The sequence below is a fragment of the Petaurus breviceps genome, unplaced genomic scaffold (genome assembly GCF_028583685.1).
Source record: "Petaurus breviceps papuanus isolate PSGF00001 unplaced genomic scaffold, PetGlider_PUasm1.0 140, whole genome shotgun sequence".
Taxonomy (NCBI): Eukaryota; Metazoa; Chordata; class Mammalia; order Diprotodontia; family Petauridae; genus Petaurus; species Petaurus breviceps.
Genome location: NW_027185698.1, coordinates 1,459,703 through 1,465,702, shown reverse-complemented (window position 1 = coordinate 1,465,702; position 6,000 = coordinate 1,459,703).

The following is a 6,000-nucleotide window of genomic DNA, read 5'->3' as shown; positions in this document are numbered from 1 at the left end:
GGGTTTTCATAGCTGCCAGAGCTATTAGTTGGCTGCCCTCTCTGAAGTATCTACATGCTCTGGCTCACTGGTCACACAACCCAGGGCCTCCAGTCTAGACAGCAATCCAGATCCAAGCAGGTTAAAGCAAGAGTGATTACCCCTCAGAATGGTTGCTTGGTACCCCTACAATCTACAGACCAGGAGCTCTGAAGCAGCTACATGGCAGCTGCCACACCTCAGCCACTTCTCCCTCCAGTGGGCAAAGGGCAGACCACACTCCCAGACTCCCTGTTCCCAAAGTTTACACTCACCTCTCACTTTGTCTTTGGCATTTATGGTTTGATTATTCTGGAAACCACCACAGCTGTTGGTGATCTACTCTGCTGATGTCCCTCAAGCTGGGGCTGATTCGGGCTGCCCTGGGGCTGATACCATGGGCTCATTCTGGGCTGGACTCTGCTCACAGATTGCTTTGATGAACCCTTCCTGTCAGCCTGATGGGCTGACTTCAGAAGGAGATTTTTTTTCTCTCTGTCATTTTGTGGGTTCTGTAGCCCTAAAGTTTGTTTAGAGTTATTTTTATAGGGATTTGAGGTGGTTATGGGAGGACAGCAGGAAGTTTTCCGGCTTCTCTGCTACCATCTTGGCTCCACCTCAATTTCTTTTTGTAAAATAGGTTCATATAGATATTCTATGTCCTCTTCTGTTAATCTGTTAAATTTATTTGCATGTAAGTAGGCAAAATAACTCCTAATGATTGATTTGATTTCATCTTCATTTGTGGTATACTTATTTACCCTTTTCATTTTTATTATTTTCATTATTAGTGACTTGGTTTTCTTACCTTTTAAAAATCATATTAATCAATGGTTTATTTTATTGTTTTAAAAAATAAAACCAATGCATATCTTTAATTATTAATTCAGTAGTTTTGTTATATTCAATTTTATTAATGTCACTTTTAATTTTCAAGATTTCCAATTTGATGTTTAATTTGGGGTTTTTAATTTGTTCTTTCAGTTTCTTCAATTGCATACTCAATTCACTGATTTGTGCTTTCTCTATTTTATTGATGTAAGCATTTAGAAATATAAATTTTCCTCTGATTTGCTATATTCCATAAGTTTTTATTTGTTGTCTCATTATTATAGTTTAATAAAATTATTTATTGTTTCTATGACTTGTTCTTTATCCCACTCATTCATTTTTTTTTAAGCAATTGGGGTTAAGTAACTTGCTCAAGGTTACAAGGCCGGTTATTTCTGGGTGTGGTGCTAAGTATCTGAGCCCAGATTCAATCCCCAGGTCATCCTGACACTGGAGCCAGTACTTTTACTTGCTGAGCCACCTGGCTGCCCAATAACCCACTCATTCTTAAAGATTAGGTTATTTAGTTCAAATTAATTTTAAGTCTGTGTTTCTATATTCTTTTGGTAAATGTAATTTTTATTCCATGATGATCTGAAAAGGATGCATTCAATAGCTCTTCATCTAAGTATAAAGTTTTTATGGTCTAATGTATGGTTAATTTTTGTAAAGGTGCCATGTACCTTTAGATGTATTCCTTTCTATTTCTTTTTTTTTCTATTTATTATCCATTTATTTCTCTCCATCTGTCTATCATATCTAGCTTATCTAAGATTCTATTCATCTCCTTTTTTTGTTAGTCTTTTTGTTATATTTATCTATTTCTGAGAGAAGATTGAAATCCCATATTATTATAGTTTTGCTACCTATTTCCACCTATAATTTGCTTAGTTTTTCCTTTAAAAATTTTGATGCTATAGCATTTGATACATATGTGTTTGGTATTGATATTACTTCATTATCTATGACACTTTTTTAGTTAAATTTTGTGTTTATTTTTACTTTACATCATTTATTTCCATAAGATTTTGAGTTACAAATTTTCTCCCCATCTTTCCCCTACCCACCACCCCAAAACAGCCATCCCACTGTATACCCTCTCCCCCCAATTTGCTCTCTACTATATCCTCCCCCATCCCCTCTCTGACTTTCCAGTAGGGCAAGATGAATCTCTATACCCCAGTGCCTGCATATCTTATTTCCCATTTGCATGTAAAATATATATATATTATAAAATAATATATATAATAAAAATATATTTCAATAATATATTTATATATTATAGTATTTAATATATTATTTTAATAATATATATTATTATATATGACATATACATATATAATATATATTATATCTGGGGGCAGAGGCTGGACTGCACTTCTAATTCCCCTCACTTCCAACAGAGTTCTACACTTACCTTTTACTTTGTCTTTGGCATTTATGGGTTGATATTTCTGGAAACCGTCACAGCTGCTGGTGGTCCACTCTCCCAAAGTCCAGCCACTGTTAGTCAGGGCCTCCCTGGGGCTAAAAACATGGGCTCATGCAGGGCTGGGCTCTGCTCCCAGCATACTGCAATGGACCCTTCCTGACCACATGCCAAACTGCCCTCAGTGGGAGATTTGTTTCTCTCCATCACTTTGTGGGTTCTGTAGATCTAAAATTTGTTTAGAGTCATATTTTATAGGTATTTGAGGTGGCTATGGGGGGAGCTCACAGAGTTTTCCTGCTTCTATGCCACCATCTTGGCTCCACCTCAAGAAAAAAGGTCTATGACACCTTTTAACATAATGTAGTTTCCCTGCTGATCACTTTTCATTAAATCTATTTTATCTTCAACTTTGTCTGAGATCATGATTGCTACCACAACTTTTTTTGCATCAGCAGCAGCACGTGTTCTACTCCAGCCCTTTATTTTTACTCTATGTGTGCCTCTCATTTTTAAATGTATTTCTTGTAAACAACATGTTATTGGGTTCTGAATTTTATCCATTCCACTGTTTCCATTTTATGGGTGATTTCATGCCATTCATATTCAATGTTATAATTAATAGCTGTGTATTTTCCTACATCCTACTTTCCTTGCTGTTTCTCTCTCTCTCTCTCTCCCCTGTCTCTCCTCAAAAGTATAATTTACTTTTGACCACTGCCTCCCTAATCCACACACCCTTCTAAGAGTCTCTCCATTATCCTATCTCCTTGCCCTCTTATTTCTCTGCAAGTTTAGAAGCCTTTTATACCCTACTAGATGTATATGTTGTTCCAATTAAATTTCAATCCAACTCTAGTTCTATTCCTCAAATAACTTCCCCCCTCTTTTTTATTATGTCCCTTTTCTGTCCCCTGTGCAGAAAGTCTTCACTTATGACAAATTATTTTAAAAGAAAAGGGAAAGTCATTCTAAATCTAAGCTATACATCAACTATTTCTGACAATATATACAATATTCTATACCCATAGTTCCTACCTATATAACAAAAGGAGCTAAGTAGATTTGACTTGAAAAAATATGATTTTCCCCTTGTCTCTGTCTCTGTCTGTACCTCTCTTTCTCTGTCTTTCTGGTAATTAGGCTTTTGTTCAGTCAGTTGATAAACACTTATTAAGTGCCAGGCACAGTGCTAGGCATTGTGGATACAAATAAAAACAAAGATTGTCCCTGACCTCAAAAAGCTTACAGTCTAATGAGGGAAGAAAACAGAAAAAAGAATCTAAGAAAGGTGGGAGTGGAGTAAAGGAAGGGGAGGAAAAGAAAAGGGAGGGTAGGAGGTATCTGGTTTGGGGGCATATGGGAGAGCCCCAGGGAAGTTCAAAAGGAGTGTAGCTGGTGGGAAATGAGGAAAATTGTGCTGCATCTCCTCTTTAAATAGAGGCCATGGAGCCCATGGCCCTCCCCTCTATTCACAGGGTTCAATAAGAGGGGCAGAGGATATTGATGAGATGTGAGTACCAGGCAGTTTCAATCTTGCAGCATAATGAGATTTTTGGTGAATTAGCTAGGTTGGTATTCCACTGACAAACACAGTCTGTTTTAGCCAGGTCCATACCAAAGCTTTTCCAACTTATTCATTCATTCAATAAACATTTATCAAGTGCCTACTACATGCCAGGAGAGCAGCTACATGGCACAGTGGATAAAGTGCCAGGCCTGGAGTCAGGAAGACACATCTTCCTGAGTTCAAATCTGGCCTCAGACATATACTACCTGTGTGACCCTGGGTAAGTCACTTTAACCCTGTTTGCCTTAGTTTCTCACCTGTAAAATGAGCTGGAGAAGGAAATGGTAAACCACACTGGTTTCTTTGCCAAGAAAACCCCAAATGGGGTCACAAATAGTCATACACAGTTGAAATAAATGTACAGATAAGAAAACTGATGTTCAGAGAACTGAGTAGTCCAAGGTCACACATAAGGCTCCCACAAGTGGTAGAGGTGGTCTCCTAATCCCCTGCTTTTCCCATTCTTATATGTATCCTCTAACCTAATAGCATGAAGTACCTGCTTTTTGCCTCTTCTCATTTCACTGATCTGTTTGTCAGACTGTAGCAGCAACCACACTGGCATACCCAAGATAGCTGCTAGCACAGGCTCCTAGATCTGCTTCACTAGGAAAGAGAGTTGTTTAAAGAGTCAACAATCTTTTTAAATTACATTCACTAGTTCAGGGGAAAAGTCAGAATGCTGAACTCCAGAGAAAATACAAGCAGAGAAATAAAGACCAAAAGACAGAGCTTCTAACTGTCTGAGAAATTAGCACAGATCAACAGACAGATCAAACTGTTTGAGCAAGGCAAAACACACATAGTTACCAGAGACAGAAGCACCAACATCTGGGCTTTTCAAAGCCAGGGGGCTCCTGGCTTAACGAATACTCAGTCTCATCTGGTCAAATCACAAGAACACTCTTCCAATGAGTAAGCCCCAAAGCAAAATGCTAACCTCAGAGTATATACACCCCTTTTTTGGAGGCAAAGGGCATCACAGCTCTCACGATTCAGTGCCTAATTAGAAATTAACAAAAGGTATGAAAGTCTTCCTACAAGCAAGCCTCCCCTAAGCAAGCTTCACTTAATGGGCGGCACAGTGAGGTCTATTAATGGCCAGGGAAGAACTTCTATCCATTAACATTATTGTCAAAAAAAAAACTACCTATTTCTTTTCATTTTACTCTGCTCATTCATCAAATTCCTGAATGAGTAAAGAGTGGTCAGCAATGGATTGATGGAAATTTGGAGAAAGGAATTCAGTGAATCACAACAATGGAAAAGAAAGTTCTTTCCAAGACTTACATGAACTGATGTTAAGTAAGTAAGCGGAACCAGGAGAACATAGTACACAGTTGCTGTTAAGCAACATTGTACAATAACCAACTTTGATAGACTTAGCTGTTCTCAGCAATACAATGATTTAAGACAATTTTGAAAGAGTCATAATGGAAAATACTATCCATGTCCAGAGAAAGAACTATGGAGTCTGAATGCAGATCAAAACATACTATTTTCTCTCTTTTTCTTTCTCTTGGTTTTCCCCTTTTGTTATGATTCTTCTTTCACGTATGATTATACATGTATAGCCTATGTGAGACTGTATGATGTCTTGGGGAGGGAGAGGAGAGGGAGGGGTAAAAATTTAGAACTCACAATCTCATAAAAGTTAATACTTAAAACCAAAAAGTAATTAATGAAAAATTTTAAAAGGAAGTTCTTTCCACTAAAATCCTTGGCATTGGCCCAATGGTGAAACAACAGAAATGGCTATGGTTTTATTCATGGAAATAACTTTAAAAGATAGATTATCATGCTGAAGACAACCTTTCCATATGGCTTTCAGCTGAAGTCTTATTTTTGTCTTCCCCTTTGGAATATTAGCTCCTCAAAAGCAGGAACTGCCTTAGTTCTTTCTATTTGTATCCCCAGTGTTTAGCACAGTACTCTGCACGTAATTTTTTTTTGTCCAGTGGTTCAGTCATATCTGATTCTTTGTGATCCCATAGCACACCAATACTGCCCATGGAGTTTTCTTGGCAAAGACACAGGAATATCTTTTCCAATGGATTAAAGCAAACAGAGGTTAAGTGACTTGCCCCAGGTCATACAACTAATAAGTGTCTAAGGCTGGATTTAAACTCAAGTCTTCCTGACTCCAGGCTCA